This window comes from Myotis myotis, unplaced genomic scaffold (assembly GCF_014108235.1).
Source record: "Myotis myotis isolate mMyoMyo1 unplaced genomic scaffold, mMyoMyo1.p scaffold_m19_p_3, whole genome shotgun sequence".
Lineage (NCBI taxonomy): Eukaryota > Metazoa > Chordata > Mammalia > Chiroptera > Vespertilionidae > Myotis > Myotis myotis.
The window spans coordinates 108,282,243-108,301,772 of NW_023416335.1; the positions used below are offsets into that span (position 1 = coordinate 108,282,243).

The following is a 19,530-nucleotide window of genomic DNA, read 5'->3' on the forward strand; positions in this document are numbered from 1 at the left end:
GAAGATAGTGTAAGGAGCCTCTGGGACAACTTCAAGCGTACCAACATCAGAATTATAGGGGTACCAGAAGAAGAGAGAGGGCAAGATATTGAAAACCTATTTGAAGAAATAATGACAGAAAACTTCCCCTACCTGGTGAAAGAAATAGACTTACAAGTCCAGGAAGCGCAGAGAACCCCAAACAAAAGGAATCCAAAGAGGACCACACCAAGACACATCATAATTAAAATGCCAAGAGCAAAAGATAAAGAGAGAATCTTAAAAGCAGCAAGAGAAAGACAGTCAGTTACCTACAAGGGAGTACCCATACGACTGTCAGCTGATTTCTCAACAGAAACCATGCAGGCCAGAAGAGACTGGCAAGAAATATTCAAAGTGATGAATGCCAAGAACCTACAACCAAGATTACTTTATCCAGCAAAGCTATCATTCAGAATTGAAGGTCAGATAAAGAGCTTCACGGATAAGAAAAAGCTAAAGGAGTTCATCACCACCAAACCAGTATTATATGAAATGCTGAAAGGTATTCTTTAAGAAGAGGAAGAAGAAAAAGGAACTCTTACCATTTGCCACAGCATGGATGGAACTGGAGAGTGGATAAATACCACATGATCTCACTCATTTGTGGAATATAATGAACAACATAAACTGATGAACAAGGACTGATCCAGAGACGGAGAGGCATTGATTGGACTGTCGGGCCTTGGAGGGAAGGTAGGGGAGGGTGGGGGTAAGGGGGAAAGATCAACCAAAGGACTTATATGCAAGCATATAGGCCTAACCAATGGACACGGACAACGGGGGGGGGGGGGGGAGGGCATGGGGGGGGGTAGAGGGTAACGTGGGGACAAGGACACATATGTAATATCTTAATCAATAAAAAATATATTTAAAAAAAAAGACTTACTGAAAAGGCTGTTTCTCAAAGGGCTTTGATGGAATCAGGATGGTAGGACTTCTAGATCTTCCGTGAGGGGCAGGTGCCATTCAGACTTCAAGGAAGATGGTGGGTGTATTCCCCGATCCCAGAGTCAAACATATGAGTCTATCCCAAGAAAATTCTCTGACCTCGGCAGGGTGGAGCCTAATGTCAACAGGATGGTGGGACCTGTTGGAATCTGGGAATTTCTATCAGTTCTCTTGAGAAGGGGATGTGCTATCAGGTTCCCAGGAAAGTTGGGGAAATGGCTCGACTCCAAAGCCAGTCACTGATGCCCCCTGAGACTGCCCAGATCTGTAAGCTTGGCCTCTGCTACTGCCTCCTCAACAGGGGTCGAGATGCATGGTGGAAACAGCCAGATTCCAAGGGGTAGGGTGAACTCTTGACATACCCTGTGGTTGATAGCCTGAAGCTAATCAAGCCTGAATACAATCAGACTACAGGCAGAGGCAGGTGGCTTTGAGTCTATGCCTGATCCCCTTCTGGGCCCGCGGCTAGGAAAAGCAGACCATGGTGCACATTCTGGTCCTTTCCAAAGAAAACCAGCCTGGGCAGAGGGAGCCATAAGCTGTGGATTGCTGATAGCTCCAAACGGGGTACTTAGGGCCAGTCAGAAACAGCATCTGACATTGTCCTGCACTAGAGATTGGGAGTTGTGGCAGATCTACCTAATACATAGATACAAACCCAAATTGGCAGCCAAAGTAGGGAGACAAAAACAACTGCCAAATGAAGGAACACTTCCAAGCTCTTTTTATGAGGCCAGCATTACCCAAGTTCTAAAATCAGATAAAGACACTACAAAGACAGAGAATTACAGGCCAATATCCCTGATAAACACAGATGCTAAAATCCTCAACAAAATATTAGCAAATCGGATCTAGCAATATATTAAAAAGATTTGCCCTGACCGGTTTGGCTCAGTGGCTAGAGCGTCGGCCTGTGGACTGAAGAGTCCGGTCAAGGGCATGTACCTTGGTTTCGGGCACATCCCCAGTAGGGGGTGTGCAGGAGGCAGCTGATCGATGTTTCTCGCTCATGGATGTTTCTAACTCTCTATCCCTCTCCCTTCCTCTCTGTAAAAAATCAGTAAAATATATTTTAAGAAAAAGATTACACACCATGACCAAGTGAGATATATTCCAGGGATGCAAGGCTGGTACAATATTTGCAAATCAATAAACCTGATACATCACATAAAAAAACTGAAAGACAAAAATCACATGATCATATCCATACATGCAAAAAAAAGCCTTCAACAAAACCAAACACCCATTTTTGATCAAAACTCTCAGCAAAGTGGGAATAGAGGGAGCATATCTCAACATAATAAAGGCCATATATGACAAATCTACAACGAACATCATACTCAATGGGCGAAAAGTAAAACCAATCTCCCTAAGAACAGGAACGAAACAGAGATATCTGCTTTCAACACTCTTATTCAACATAGTACTGGAAGCGCTAGCCACAGTGATCAGACAGGAAGAAGAAATAAAAGGCAGCCAAATTGGAAAGGAGGAAGTAAAACTATCATTATTCACAGATGACATGATATTGTACATAGAAAACCCTAAAGACTCCAGCAAAAAACTACTAGATTTCACAAATGAATTTGGCAATATAGGAGGATACAAAATTAACACCCCAAAATCGATGGCATTTTTATACACCGATAATGAATTCTCAGAGAAACTAAACAAACAATGCCATTTACCACTGCAACAAAAAATTTAAGATACTTAGGAATAAACCAAGGAGGTAAAAGACTTGTACTCAGGAACTATAGGACATTGAAAAAAGAGATAGAGGGAGATATAAACAAGTGGAAGAATATACAGTGTTCATGGATTGGTAGAATTAACATCATTAAAATATCCGTACTACTGAAAGCAATCTACAGATTCAACACAATCCCTATTAAAATACCAACAGCATATTTCACAGATCTAGAACAAATACTCCAAAAATTTATAGGAAAGCAAAAAAGACCCCGAATAGCTGCAGCAATCTTGAGAAAAACAAAGTTGGAGAAATCACAGTACCAGATATCATGTTATACTACAAAGCCACTGTAATCAAAACAGCCTGGTACTGGCACAAGAACAGGCATAGAGATCAATGGAACAGAACAGAGACCCCAGAAATCAACCCAAGCCGTTGCATTCAATTAATATTTGACAAAGGAGGTAAGAACATACAATAGAGTCAAGACAGGCTTTTTAATAAATGGTTTTGGGAAAATTAGGCAAATATGTGCCAAAAAAATGAAACTAGACCACCAACTTACACCATACTCAAGAATAAACTCAGAATGGATAAAAGACATAAATATAGTGAAACCATAAAAACCCTAGAAGAAAGCATAGGCAGCAAAATCTCAGACATCTCTCGTAGCAATGTTTACAGATACATATCCTAGAGCCAAGGAAACTAAGGAGAAAATAAACAAATGGGACTACAGTGCGCAGATGATGTTTAATCAAGTTGTGGATTAGAAACCTGTATGACTTTGCAAACCAATGTCACCCCAATATATTCAATAATAATAAAAAATAATTGGGCTGAAGCCGGTTTGGCTCAGTGGATAGAGCGTCAGCCTGCAGACTGAAAGGTCCCAGGTTCGATTCCGGTCAAGGGCATGTACCTTGGTTGCGGGCACATCCCCAATAGGAGATGTGCAGGAGGCAGCTGATCGATGTTTCTCTCTCTCATCGATGTTTCTAACTCTCTATCTCTCTCCCTTCATCTCTGTAAAAAATCAATAAAATATATTATAAAAAAAATAATTGGGGGAAAAAAATCAACAAAATGAAAAGGGAGCCCACTGTATGAGAGAACATATTTGGCAATGATACATCTGAAAAAGGTTTACTATCCAAAATACATAATGAACTCATACAACTTAACAAAAGGAAGACTAACAGTCTAATTAAAAATGGGCAAAGGACTTAAAGAGACCTTTCTGCAAAGCAGACATACAGAAGGCCAAGAGACATATGAAAAATTGCTCAAAGTCATTGATCATCAGAGAGATGCAAATTGACATGACAATAGGATCACCTCACACCTGTCAGAATGGCTACCATCAACAAATCAATAAATGACAAGTGCTGCCCTAGCTGGTTTGGCTCAGTAGATAGAGCGTAGGCCTGTGAACTGAAGGGTCCCGGGTTCAATTCTGGTCAAGGGCACATGGCCCAGGTTTCAGGCTCAATCCTAGTGGGTGGCATGCACGAGGCAGCAGTTTGATGATTCTCTCTCATTATGGATGTTTCTATCACCCCTTTCTCTTCCTCTCTGAAATCAATAAAAACAAAACAAAACACAAATGACAAGTGCTGGCAAGGATGTGGAGAAAAGGGAACCCTAGTACACTGCTGGGGGGAATGCAAACTAGTGCAGCCATTATGGAAAACAGTATGGTGTTTCCTCAAAAATTAAATTGCAACTGCCATTTGACCCAGTGATCCCACTTCTAGGAATATATCCTAAGAAACCCAAAACACTAATCAGAAATTTTAGTGTTCATAGCAACACAATTTACAATAGCTAAGATCAAGTGCCCATCAGTAGATGAATGGATAAAAATGCTGTGGTACATTTATACCATAGTATACAGCAGTAAAAAGAAGGATCTCTAACCCTTTGAGACAACATGGAGAGACTTGGAGAGTATTATGCTAAACAAAATAACCCAGTCAGAGAAAGACAAATTTCACATGATTTCACTCATATGTGCAATCTAATGAACAAAATTTACTAATTAACAAAATAGATCTAGAGACACAGAAGCATAGAACAGACTGCGGAATGGCAAAGGGATGTCGGTGGAGTTGGGTGGGTGGGAAGAGATCAACCAAAGAAATTGCATGCAGGTAGTTTGTCTTTCTGCCCTTCCCCTCCTGCCTCCCCACGTCCCCCACCCCAATCCTGCGCTCACTGAACACCAGGGCCCCGGGATGGAGGAGGAAGGAGGAGAAGGGGGAGAGGGAGGGAGCAGAGCGGGTGGGTGGGTGCCAGTGGAGCGTGGCAGGACCCACGGAGCCTAGAGCCGGGCCAGTCAGGGAAGCTGGCTCCAGCCTGGAGCAAACTTCATCGCTGGGCGCGGGTGGGGTGACCGGACCCGGGCCAGAGCAGGTGGACGGGGGCCCCGCCCCTGTCACTGCCCCTGCTCCCTTGTCTCCTAGCATCATGCTGTCCAACTGCCAGGGCCAGACCCTACTGGCGTTCGCCAGCCCGCCGCCACAGTGCCCGCAGTCCCCGCAGCAGTTTCTCCAGTCCCATGCCAGGTCCAGCCTGTAGATCTAGAAGAACGTCATCATGATGACTACAAGGTCACCACCCAGGTGCTGGGGCTGGGCATCAATGGGAAAGTTTTTCAGACCTTCAACAAGAGGACCCAGGAGAAATTCGCCCTAAAAATGCTGCAGGACTGCACCAAGGCCCAGCGTGAGGTGGAGTTGCACTGGTGGGCCTCCCAGTGCCCACACATTGTGCAGATTGTGGACATCTGTGAAAATCTGTACTCGGGGAGGAAGTGCCTGCTCATCGTCATGGAGTGCTTGGATGGTGGAGAACTCTTCAGCCAAATCCAGGACCGAGGAGGCCAGGGGTTCACAGAAAGAGGAGCTTCAGAAATCATGAAGAGCATTGGTGAGGCCATTCAGTGTTTGCACTCAATCTACATTGCCCATCCGGATGTCAAGCTGGAGAATCTCTTATAAATACCTCCAAAGGCCCAACGCCATCCTGAAACTCACCAATTTTGGCTTTGCCAAGGAAACCACCAGCCACAACTTGTTGACCACTCCTTGTTATATGCCATACTATGTAGCTCTGGAAGTGCTGGGCCCAGAGAAGTATGACAAGTCCTGTGATATGTGGTACCTGAATGTCATCATGTACATCCTGCTGTGTGGATACCCGCCCTTCTATTCAAACCATGGCCTGGCCATCTCTCCGGTCATGAAGACTCACATCCAAATGGGCCAATATGAATTTCCCAACCCAGAGTGGTCAGAAGTATTAGAGGAAGTGAAGATGCGCATCCGGAACCTGCTGAAAACAGAGCCCACTCAGAGAATGACCATCACAAAGTTCATGAACCGCCCCAGGATCATGCAATCAACAAAGGTCCCTCAAACCCCACTGCACACCAGCCGGGTCCTGAAGGAGGACAAGGAGTGGTGGGAGGATGTCAGAGAGGAGATGCGTGTCGACTACGAGCAGATCAAGATAAAAAAGATAGACGATGCCTCCAATCCCTTGTTTCTGAAGGGCGGAAGAAGGCTCGGGCCCTGGAGGCCGCGGCCCTAGCTCACTGACTGTCAGCCTGGCCTTCTCCGCTGGAGGACAAGCAATAACTCATGACCTGAATATGCTTTTTAAATGAAGATACAGACTGCCCACTGCTGCCTCCCTCCTCCTCGCCCCACCCCGGAGCCCCATGAGAGGCTCACTTCTGCCTTTGGCTCTGACTGCCCAGCGAGAGGGGATAAGTCTGGAGGGCCTGCAGAGAAGGGAGCAGATCCTCTTGAACCTGTGCTCATTCTGCAGTTTTATCAGTAATTTGACTTAGAATTTTCATGAAATTTCTTTTATTGTCCTTTCCCCACTCCTCTTCTCCCCCAAACCCTTTTCTCTTATTAAAGGTGTTAGTGGAAACTATTGTAGGGAGTGACCCATATGCCCCATTTCCCTATTACAACCTCAGCTCTCCACTGGCTGAGGAACCTGGCACAAAAGGTCATGGAGGTCTGGGGCCAGGATGCCCCCACCTCCTACTGGATCCCTCAGACATCACCAGTGTGCCAGACGGATAGGAGAGAGAGAGAGAGAGAGAGAGAGAGAGAGAGAGAGAGAGAGAGAGAGCCCGCGCGCGCGCGCGCGCGCGCTTGTCTCCCCTCCCCAGCCACGCCCATGCATGTGTGCCTAGGACTGTGCATTTGTGGGGCCAGGGGCAGGCAGGGCTGCATAAGGAGCGGCCCTGCTGTGGCTCAGGAACCTTCTGCCTCCTTGGGCCTGCCCTGCCCTGCCCATGGAGCATCTGCCACAATGCCTGGAAGCCTGTCCAGACTCTGAGCCAGGCCTCCGTGTGTGTCTCTGTTAGCCAGTCTGGGAGGTGGAGAGAAGTGACTTAGCACTGGTCGGAATCAGGAAGACTGGACTGTCTCCCTAGGGCCCTCACTCCCCACTTAGTGCTGGTCCTAGTCCTCTGAGGCGTTCATCTACCAAGTGACCTCTGCTTCCCCTTCCTGCCTTTGTTCGCCATTGTTTATTTTTCTTACATTTTTAGCTGTTTCTCCACAGGCCTCCTCTCAGCTTATCAGGGTGAACCTGGGCACTTTATACGTGACACAAAGCTTCTGCAGTTTGCCCTGGGCTCTGGCGTTGGCCAGCCACGCCTCTATGGGCAAAGGCAGCACCACCCTTGTGGCCTCCCACACATTTCCATTGTGTGGCCTAGTGGGTGGGAGGGTCTTCACACCAAAGACGTCCCAACTCTGCCCTACCCATTAGCCACTCCCATCCACCCCAAACAGCTGGGCTTAATGTGTCCAGGCCAGTGAGGCAGGGGGAAGGCCCTTCCCCAGTATTACTGAGGTCCTTCCCCACTGGGGAGAGGTCCTTGGTGCCATGGTCCCTTGGGGAGGGATGGGGTGGCAGTAATATTTCAGTTTTCAGCTCCCTCAAGGCGGGGGGTGGGGGGGGGGGCATTCAGGTCTACTCCACCCTGGGGAGGGCTCCAGTGCCTCCAGTGCCTCTGGGTCTGATGGTGTGTCCAGCCCAGCACTTAGATTGTTGTAATCTGTTGTTTTGCATGAGCAAAACTGTTTTTACTAAAGAGATTTAATAGTTTAAAAAAAAAGAACTGTATACATATATGCATAATCCATGGACCCAGACAGAGGGTGGTGAAAGCCTGGGATGGGGGGCAGGGCCCGGGCAGAAGGGGTCAATGGTGGGAAAGGGGGACATATGTAATACTTTCAACAATAAACATTTAATTTTTTTAAAAAAGTAATCTGTATGAACCAGAGGATCAAATCAGCAATTTGGGAGACAAGGTAGAAAGAAACAGCCCCTGTGCACTGACAGTTCACGAGTTCAATCACTGGCCTGGTGAGGGCCCATGCAGGAGGCAACCAATTGCTGTCTCTCTGTCTCTCTCTCTCTCCCCTCTTCCTCCCTCCCTCCCACTCTTTAAAATGAAACAAAACAAAATAAACAAAAGCAATGTGGAAAAAAGACCTAATCATTGCAACAAAAAGAAAAAAAATAAACATTTAAGGGAACTTTGGAACAACATGAAACATAATAATATTGGCATCATAAGAAGTATCAGAAGGAGAAGAAAGTGAGCAAGGGATAGAAAACCCGTTTGAAGAAATAATGATAGAAAATTTCCCGAACCAGGTGAAGGAAAAAGTCACAAAAGGTCAGGAAGCACAGAGAATCCCAATCATGACAAACGAAAGAAACCAACACAAAGACACATCATAATTAAAATGGCAAAGGTTAAAGACAAAGAGACAATCCTAAAGGCATCAAGAGAGAAACAATTATTTAACTACAAGGGAGTTCCTATAAGGCTGTCAGCTGATTTTTCAACGGAAACATTTCAGGCAAGAAGGGACTGGCATAAAGCATTCAAAGTAATGAAAAGCAAGCCCCTGAAATCAAGAATACTCTATACAGCAAGGCTATCATTTAATATTGACGGTGAAATAAAGAGCTCCCCATACTATAAAAAAGCTATAGTAGTTCATTATCACTAAACCAACATTGCAAGGAATGTTTACGAGACTACTTTAAGATGAAGAAGCAATAGAGAGAGGAATATAGGAATAAAGAAAAAATGGCTATAAATAATACCTAGCAATAATAACTTCAACTGTAAGTAGAGTAAATGTTCCAATCAAAAGATAAAGAGGGGGAAAAGTTATAGGATAGCTGAATTCGATAAGAAAACATGAGCCACCCTGATTGGTGTGGCTCAGTAGGTTGAGTATCTTCCTGTATGCCAAAAGGATGGAAAAATATATTCCATGTAAATGGAAATGAAAAAAAGCTGGGGTAGTAATACACATATATGACAAAATACACTTCAAAATAAAGGCCATAAAAAAGGCAAAGAAGGTCACTACATAATACTAAAGGGATCATATCAACAAGGGGGCATAACTGTTGTAAACATATATGTACCCAGTATAGGAACACCTAAATATATAAAAAACTCTTGGTCAATTTTAAGGGCGAGATGGGCAGCAATACAGTAACAGTCGGGAACTTTAACAGCCCACTGACATCACTGGATAGATCTTCCAGGCAAAAACTCAGTAAGGAAACAGCCCTTAAATGGCACACTGAATCAAAGGGATTTAATTGATATCTACAGAATGTTTCATCCCAAAGCAGCAGAATATTATTATTATTATTTACCTTTTGACCCCCTTCATCTATTTCTCACCTCTGGCACACACCAATCTGTTTTCTATATCTATGAGCTTGTGTGTGTTTTCTTTCTTAGATTCCACATATAAGAGGGGTCATATAATATTTGTCATTCTCTGTAAGTCTTACTTCAATTAGCATACTGCCCTTAAGGTCCATTCATGTTGTCTAAAATGGCAAAATTTTATTCACTTTTAATGGCTGAATAATATTCCTATGTATTTATGTACCACATTTTCTTTATCCGTTTATCCATTGATGGACATTTAATTTGCTTCCAATTCTTCACTATTGTAAATAATGCTGCAATGAACATAAGGATGCAGATATCTTTTTAAATGAGTGGTTTTGTTTTCTTTGTGCAAATACCCAGAAGAGGGATTACTGGGTCATATGATAGCTTTATTCACAATGTTTTGAGGACCTTCAAACACTGTTTTCCTTAGTGGTTGTGCCCATTCAAATTTTAACCAACAGTGTACAGGGCTTACCTTTTTACCACATCCTCTCCAACACTTGTTATTTCATGTCTTTTTAAAAAATACCCATTCTGACAGATGTGAGGTGATATCTCATTGTGGTTTTGATGTATCTATTGGCCATCTGTATATCTTTTTTGGAAAAGTATCTATTCAGATTGTTCATTTTTTTAGTTTGTTTGCATTATTTGCTATTGAGTTCTATGAGTTCTTTATGTATTTTGGGTATTTTGGTCAAATATTGGTGTTTTCTGGGTCCTTCTTGTCCCTATTGTAATGCCCTTTTCTCAGACACTTCCACATCTCTTCCAGGCTGCCATGTGCAGGACTGCATAAGGTTGTCATTAGGCCATTTCCTCAGGAGCCTTATCCAGCCAGGATATTATACAACTCTGGTGCCTTAAAGGGCTCAGGGCTCCTTAGGATCCCTGATATCCTTGAGCTGTGGGATATCTCAGTCTTTTCCAAGCTGAGCCAGGTTGGTTTTCAGAGAAACAATCAAAATATAACTCCATGGGTCTCATCTCCATCTCCCTCAAGCTATTCATCCTTCTCAGTGACCTTAAATTTCCTTTTGGGTAGAACATGTGCTCTTACATCATCATGAAATTTTTCTGAATCAGTTGTTTATGGTATAAACTTTGAGAATTTAGCATTCAAACTAGGTTTTGGTAACTCAAAAAGGATTTTCTCTCAAAGCTTCTGTTTCTGTCATGAGCATCAAAAGTCTATTAAAAGTTTGTTGTTGTTTTTTTATTTATTTTTATTTTTTTTTAATTAAATCTTTATTGTTCAGATTATTACATTTTTTTAAATATATTTTTTATTGATTAAGATATTACATATGTGTCCTTGTCCCCACGTTACCCTCTACCCCCCCACCCCCAACCCCCCCCCCCGCTCATGCCCTCTCCCCCCCGTTGTCCATGTCCATTGATTAGGCCTATATGCTTGCATATAAGTCCTTTGGTTGATCTTTCCCCCTTACCCCCCCCCTCCCCTACCTTCCCTCCAAGGCCCGACAGTCCAATCAATGCCTCTCCGTCTCTGGATCAGTCCTTGTTCATCAGCTTATGTTGTTCATTATATTCCACAAATGAGTGAGATCATGTGGTATTTATCCGCTCTCCAGTTCCATCCATGCTGTGGCAAATGGTAAGAGTTCCTTTTTCTTCTTCCTCTTCTTAAAGAATACCTTTCAGCATTTCATATAATGCTGGTTTGGTGGTGATGAACTCCTTTAGCTTTTTCTTATCCGTGAAGCTCTTTATCTGACCTTCTATTCTGAATGATAACTTTGCTGGATAAAGTAATCTTGGTTGCAGGTTCTTGCTATTCATCACTTTGAATATTTCTTGCCACTCTCTTCTGGCCTGCATGGTTTCTGTTGAGAAATCAGCTGACAGTCGTATGGGTACTCCCTTGTAGGTAACTGACTGTCTTTCTCTTGCTGCTTTTAAGATTCTCTCTTTATCTTTTGCTCTTGGCATTTTAATTATGATGTGTCTTGGTGTGGTCCTCTTTGGATTCCTTTTGTTTGGGGTTCTCTGCGCTTCCTGGACTTGTAAGTCCATTTCTTTCACCAGGTAGGGGAAGTTTTCTGTCATTATTTCTTCAAAAAGGTTTTCAATATCTTGCCCTCTCTCTCCTTCTGGTACCCCTATAATTCTGATGTTGGTACGCTTGAAGTTGTCCCAGAGGTTCCTTACACTATCTTCATATTTTTGGAATCTCTTTTCTTTTTTCTTTTTCGGTTGGGTATTTTTTGTTTCTTTGTATTTCAAATCTTTGATTTGATTCTTGGGATCCTCTTGTCTGCTGCTGGATCTCTGTAAATTATTCTTTATTTCAGTCAGTGTATGCTTAATTTCTAGTTGGGCCTTTTTCATGTCCTCCATGGTCTCACTATACTTATTGAGGGACTCACTAAATTTATCGGCGGTTTCCATAAAATTCTTGAAAAACCTTATAAACGTGGCCTTGAACTCTATATCCAGTCGTTTGCTTTCCTCCATTTCTGCCATTTGTGACCTGTTTCTTTGTCTCCCCATTTTGGCAGCTTCCCTGTGTTGATAGAGTGGCCCTGCGCGCCAGGTGTCCTGTAGGGCCCAGTAGCTCAGCCTCCCCAGTTACCTGGGGTGGACACTCTTGGTGCACTCTTGGTGCCTTGGTTGTTGTAGAATCACTGGGAGGAATTGACCTCCAGGCCAATTGGCTGTGAGAATCAGCTGTGTCTAAAGTGGGAGAACTTCTGTGCTGAAGACACCCTTCTGGGGCAAGACTTGCTTCAGTGGGGCTTTGGTGCTCACTGAGTCTGCTCCCTGAGTGTGTCCCTTATGGATCTGAGGAGTTGCAGTCTGGTACCCTCTGACCACTGGGTACAGTGGCTCCTGGATCTAAGGAGGTGCTAATTCAGCCTCTGCCTGAGGCCACACAGCAGGAGCCACGAAGAGGCTCAGCTGTGAAGCAATGCAAGCCGCTGCGGGGCCTTGGGCCTTCTCTTGGAAGTTCCGGGTCTGCCTGGCTGGGCTGCAGTTAGGTACATTCACATGCAAAAGCCTCTGCCGCAGCCTGGGTGGGCGGGGTCTCAGGGAATCAAAGGGCGGATCAGGGAGCTATGGCTGATTCTCCGCCCGGAGTCGCCGGTCTCAGTGACCCGCTAATTGCTGCAAGCACCTCTGAGGGAAAGCCGCCTTCAAGTTCGCCCGCTGCCGGACAGACCAGCTTCTCCCCGTATGAGACCTGGGTCCCCAGAGACTTCCCGGAACCGGAGTTCAGAGCCGTCGGGAGTTTGTGATTCAAAAAGACAGCCGCGTCCTCAGGTGCCACCCCCTTTCCTCGCGCGCGAGCCGCCGTACCTCTGCACTTCACCTCCGCAGCGCCTCTGGCTCTCAGCGTGCTTTTCTTTCCTTCTAGTTGTAGAATTTACACTCAGCCAGCCTTCCTGTTGTTCTGGATGATGTTTGCTCAGTCCTTTGCGGTAATTTTCAATTGTTGTGGGAGGCGACAATTTCCCGGTGTTTACCTATGTCGTCATCTTAGTTTCTCCCAGATTATTACATTTGTTCCTCTTTTTTCCCCCCCATAACTCCCCTCCTCCCAGTTCCCGCCCCACCCTCCACCCTCACTCCCCACCCACTGTCCTCTTCCATAGGTGCACGATTTTTGTCCAGTCTCTTTCCGCATCTCCCACACCCCTTTCCCCCCCAAGAATAGTCAGTCCATTCCCTTTCTATGTCCCTGATTCTATTATAATCAACAGTTCATTCTGTTCATCAGGTTATTTATTCACTTGATTCTTAGATTCACTTGTTGATAGATGCATATTTGTTGTTCATAATTTGTATCTTTACCTTTTTCTTCCTCTTCCTCTTCTTAAAGGATACCTTTCAGCATTTCATATAATCCTGGTTTGGTGGTGATGAACTCCTTTAGCTTTTCCTTATCTGTGAAGCTCTTTATCTGACCTTCAATTCTGAATGATAGCTTTGCTGGATAAAGTAATCTTGGCTGTAGGTTCTTGGTATTCATCACTTTGAATATTTCTTGCCACTCCCTTCTGGCCTGCAAAGTTTCTGTTGAGAAATCCGCTGACAGTCGTATGGGTATTCCCTTGTAGGTAACTGAGTTTCTTTCTCTTGCTGCTTTTAAGATTCTCTCTTTGTCTTTTGCTCTTGGCATTTTAATTATGATGTGTCTTGGTGTGGTCCTCTTTGGATTCCTTTTGTTTGGGGTTCTCTGAGCTTCTTGGACCTGTAAGTCTATTTCTTTCACCAGGTGGGGGAAGTTTTCTGTCATTATTTCTTCAAATAGGTTTTCAATATCTTGCTTTCTCTCATCTTCTGGCACCCCTATAATTCTGATGTTGATACGCTTGAAGTTGTCCCAGAGGCTCCTTACACTATCTTCGTATTTTCGGATTCTTTTTTCATTTTGCTTTTCTGGTTGGGTGTTTTTTCTTCTTCATATTTCAATTCTTTGACTTGATTCTTGCGCTCCTCTGGTCTGCTGTTGGGAGTCTGTATAATATTCGTTATTTCAGTCAGTGTATGCTTAATTTCTAGTTGGTTCTTTATCACAACATCGAGGGTCTCATTAGATTTCTTGAGGATCTCACTACATTTATCGGCAGTTTTTAGAAAATTATTGAAAGACCTTAAAAGTGTGGTTTTGAGCTCTATATCTTCCATTTCTGACATCTGTGTCCTGTTTCTTTGTCTCCGCATTTTTTATGCTTTCTTGGTGCAACCCCTAGTGGTCTTTATGCGCAGCCTTTTTGTAGTTAAGCCTAGATTGTTGTAGGTAATACTGGCGGGAATTTGACCCCCAGGGCAACTGGCTGTGAGAATCAGCTGTGTCTGCAGTGAGAGAACTTCTGTCCTCTAGGGAGGTGCTAATCTAGCCTTTGCCTGAGGCTATCCAGCAAATGGCTCTGTGCAGGGCTTGGGCAGGGCGGGTCGCACGGGGTCAACAGGGTGGGCCCGAGAGAGCAGTTATGGCTGCTCTCAGTCCTGTCCCCAGGGGCTCTGCCTCTCTGAGTCCCAGCACCCGCTGCAAACCTCGGAGAGAAAGCTGCCTTCAAGTTACGACCGAAGCCAGACAGTCCCGCTTCTCCTGTTTGAGTCTGGGTCCCTAAAGACTCGCCTGGATCTGGAGCTCAGAGTCTGTGACTCCCTCCCAATTGAAAACATCAACCCCGCCCTCAGCCACCAGCCTGCTCTGCATGCACTCCGCACCTTAGTATTTGACTTCAGCACTGCGCCTCCTCTGAATCTCGGTATGTGTTTCTCTTTCCTCCTAGTTGTAGGACTTCCACTCAGCCAGCGTTCCTGTGGTTCTGGGTGATGTCTGTTCCGTCTTTTAGTTGTATTTTTGAAGTGGTTGTTCGAGGCAGCAAACTCCGGCATTAACCTATGCCGCTATCTTGGTTCTCCTGTTGTTGTTTTTTAATTCTCACCCAAGGATATGTTTTTATTGATTTTAATATGTTTTTAATTAATTTTTTAAAAATATATTTTATTGATTTTTTACAGAGAGAAAGGGAGAGGCATAGAGAGTTAGAAACATTGATCAGCTGCCTCCTGCATGCTCCCCACTGGGGCTGTGCCTGCAACCAAGGTACATGCCCTTGACCAGAATCAAACCTGGGACCCTTGAGTCCGCAGGCCGACGCTCTATCCACTGAGCCAAACTGGCCAGGATTTTAATAATTTTTTAGAGAGAGAGGAAGGGAGAGGGATAGAGACATGGAAACATCAATGAGAAACATGGATCAACTGCTTGCTGCACGCCTCTTGCTGGGAATGGAGCCTGCAACCCGGGCATGTGCCCTGACAGGGAATCAAACTGTGACCTCCTGGTTCATAGGCTAATGCTCAACCACTGAGCCACATCGGCCTGGCTATAACTTATTTCTTACTCTGTGTTACGGCTCTCAAAGGCAGTGAGTGTGTTTCATGAACCAGGTTTAATGGTGGAAAGGATGTGAGGGAAAAAGGAACTAATAAAAATGAGTTTGTATGTAAAAATACTATCCTGTACATACACACACAACAAACACACACATCTTTACAATAACATGGAGTTGTATTACAGCAATTCCATTTCTAGGAATTTACCCTACAGATACGTTTTACTGAATTCTTAATAATAGCAAAAAACGAGATGAAACCACTGAAATGTCCATTGATAGGGACTGGTTAAAAATGTTATATCCATAAAATGGAATTTTGAACAGTTGTTAAAAAGAATAAGATGACTTTAACTGACATAGAAAAGTGTCCATACATTGCTAAGTCAAAAGAGAAAATTGCAACAGTAATGTCTAAACATTTATATGAGACCAGAAAATGCCTATGAAAAATACACAAGAAAAAGGAGTTAAGAGAGGAGGAGAGTGTACTTTACTCTCCTCTGTATTATTTGAGTTTCTTTTTATAATGGACTTGTAAGAACTTTATAATATATTTAACTGAATTAAAGTTACATTTATGAGCTGCTTTTATCATGTAAAACAAATTTGTAATAGGAGTACAATATTCCATCCCCGGGATGTACCAAAAATATTAGCTTACCTGCATTTTGTTTGTCTAATTTTTTAAAAAATAATTAAAGCTATGTTAAATAAATGATAAGTGCTCTTTTTCCTATGTAATACTTAAATACTGATTTTCTGAAAGTTTTTATCTGGAAATTTATCTGGTAAATTTTCAAATATACGCAAAAGTAGAGAGATAGTACTCCAGGATCACATCGAGCCTCAATAGTGATCAAATGGGAGCATGTCTTGTTCTGTTTATGCCCCACCAAGTCTTCCATACCAGATGGGTTTTTTTTTCTCATTAAACTTTGTTATTTTAATGGATCTCAAAATTCTGACAGATTTTTGGTCCTGTTGTTTCCATTAAAAAGTACTGATTTTAAAAACTAATAACTTAAAAATGCCACGCACACAAAAGAAACAAATGGCCAACAGAACATCCTCCTTTCCTTTTGAAGGTTTTACGATGCATTATAATCATTAACCAGTCTTTTACTATAAACTTAAATGGCCAATTGAGACACACAGTTCTGAGACCGTTCTTCCACCACTGATTAAGACTGGGGTGGCAGATGTTGGGGATAATATTCATTTAGCCTTCTGAGCTTTCTGGGCAGACTTGGTGACTTTGCCAGATCCAGTTGCCTTCTTGTCCACTGCTTTGATGACACTCACAGCCGCTGTCTGTCTCATGTCACGAATGGCAGAACAGCCCAGAAAAGGGTAGTTAGAGAAGCTCTCAACACACATGGCCTTTCCAGGAATCATATCAACGATGGTGGCATCACCAGATTTCAAAAACTTAGGGCCATCTTCCAGCTTTTTCTCAGAACGACGGTCAATCTTCTCCTTCAGGTCAGCAAATCTGCAAGCAATGTGAGCTGTGTGACAATCCAGCACAGGTGCATATCCAGCACTGACCTGGCCTGGGTGGTTCAGGATAATCACCTGAGCTGTGAAGCCAGCTACTTACCTTGGTGGGTCATTTTTGCTGTCACCAGCCACACTGCCACGGTGAACATCTTTGACAGACACATTCTTGACGTTGAAGCCCACATGGTCCCTAGGAAGAGCTTCGCTCAAAGCTTCATGGTGCATTCAATCGACTTTACTTCAGTTGTAACGTTTACTGGAGCAAAGGTCACCACCATGCTGAGCTTGAGAACACCCGTCTCCACGTGGCCCACAGGGACAGTACCAATACTACCAATTTTGGAGACATCCTGGAGGGGCAGACGCAGGGGCTTGTCAGTTGGACGAGTTGGTGGCAGGATGCAATCCAGAGCTTCAAGCAGCGTGGTTCCACTGGCATTGCCATCTTTAGGGGTGACCTTCCATCCCTTGAACCGAGGCATGTTAGCACTTGGCTCCAGCATGTGGTCACCATTCCAACCAGAAATGGGCACAAGTGCTACTGTGTCAGGGTTGTAGCCAATTTTCTTAATGTAGGTGCTGACTTCTTTAACAATTTCCTCATATCTTTTCTGGCTGTAGGGTGGCTCAGTGGAATCCATTTTGTTAACACCAACAATCAGCTGTTTCACACCCAGTGGGTAAGCCAGAAGGAGATACCTGTCCACTCTTGGAGATACCTGCTTCAAATTCACCAACACCAGCAACAACAATCAGGACAGCACAGTCAGCCTGAGATGTGACTGTAATCATTTTTTGATGAAGTCTCTGTGCCCTGGGGCATCAATGAAGGTCACATAATACTTGCTGGTCTCAAATTTCCGCTGGGAGATGTCAATGGTGATACCTTGCTCTCGTTCAGCTTTCAGTTTATCCAAGACCCAGGCATACTCCCCCATCTCAGCAGCCTCCTCAAATTTCTCGATGGTTCTTTTGTCGATGCCCCCACATTTGTAGATCAGATGGCCAGTAGTGGTAGACTTGCCGGAATCTACCTGTCCAATGAAAATGATGTTGATGTGAGTCTTTTCCTTTCCCATCTAGGGTTTGAGTTAATGGTGGTTTTCATGACACCTGTGTTCTGGCGGCAAACCCATTGCGAAAAAGCCATACCAGATGGTTTTGAAGCAAATCCCAGAAGTAACATCATTTAATCCATACATTTTTTTTCTTTTTTTTCTTTTTTAATTAAATCTTTATTGTTCAGATTATTACATTTGTTCCTCTTTTTTTTTCCCCCATAACTCCCCTCCTCCCAGTTCCCGCCCCACCCTCCGCCCTCACTCCCCACCCAATGTCCTCATCCATAGGTGCACGATTTTTGTCCAGTCTCTTCCCGCATCTCCCACACCCCTTTCCCCCCCAGGAATAGTCAGTCCATTCCCTTTCTATGTCCCTGATTCTATTATAATCAACAGTTCATTCTGTTCATCAGATTATTTATTCACTTGATTCTTAGATTCACTTGTTGATAGATGCATATTTGTTGTTCATAATTTGTATCTTTACCTTTTTCTTCCTCTTCCTCTTCTTAAAGGATACCTTTCAGCATTTCATATAATCCTGGTTTGGTGGTGATGAACTCCTTTAGCTTTTCCTTATCTGTGAAGCTCTTTATCTGACCTTCAATTCTGAATGATAGCTTTGCTGGATAAAGTAATCTTGGCTGTAGGTTCTTGGTATTCATCACTTTGAATATTTCTTGCCACTCCCTTCTGGCCTGCAAAGTTTCTGTTGAGAAATCCGCTGACAGTCGTATGGGTATTCCCTTGTAGGTAACTGAGTTTCTTTCTCTTGCTGTTTTTAAGATTCTCTCTTTATCTTTTGCTCTTGGCATTTTAATTATGATGTGTCTTGGTGTGGTCCTCTTTGGATTCCTTTTGTTTGGGGTTCTCCGCGCTTCTTGGACCTGTAAGTCCATTTCTTTCACCAGGTGGGGGAAGTTTTCTGTCATTATTTCTTCAAATAGGTTTTCAATATCTTGCTCTCTCTCATCTTCTGGCACCCCTATAATTCTGATGTTGGTACGCTTGAAGCTGTCCCAGAGGCTCCTTACACTATCCTCGCATTTTTGGATTCTTTTTTCATTTTGCTTTTCCGGTTGGGTGTTTTTTGCTTCCTCGCATTTCAAATCATTGACTTGATTCTTGCGCTCCTCTGGTCTGCTGTTGGGAGTCTGTATAATATTCGTTATTTCAGTCCGTGTATGCTTAATTTCTAGTTGGTTCCCCAATATAAGATCGAGGGTCTCATTAGTTTTCTTGTAGATCTCATTAAGTTTATCGGCGGCTTCTAAACAGTTCTTGAGAGACCTTAAAAGTGTGGTTCTGAACTCTATATCTTCCATTGACAATTTTGTCCTGTTTCTTTGTCTCCGCATTTTGTTATGCTTCCTTGGTGCACCCCCTAGTGGTCTTTGTTCGCAGTCTTATAGTTAAATCTTGATTGTTGTAGCTAATTCCAGGGAGGGTTTGACCTCCAGGCCAAGTGGCTATGAGAATCAGCTGTGTCAGCAGTGAGAGAACTTCTGTCCTCTAGGGAGGTGCTAATCTAGCCTTTGCCTGAGGCTATCAGGCAAATGCCTGTGTGCAGGGCTTGGGCAGGGCGGGTCGCACAGGATCAACAGGGTGGGCTGGAGAGAGCAGTTATGGCGGCTCTCAGTCCTGTCCCCAGGGGCTCTGCCTCTCTGAGTCCCAGCACCC

The 19,530-nt window shown here is 43.9% G+C and overlaps 2 pseudogenes; one reads left to right on the top strand and one right to left on the bottom strand.

Annotated features, from left to right (window-relative positions):
* Positions 1-5,134: 5,134 nt before the first annotated feature.
* On the top strand, positions 5,135-6,267 carry LOC118651578 (annotated as a pseudogene).
* A 10,096-nt stretch (positions 6,268-16,363) lies between these two features.
* LOC118651028 lies at positions 16,364-17,868 on the bottom strand (annotated as a pseudogene).
* Between the last annotated feature and the right edge of the window lie 1,662 nt (positions 17,869-19,530).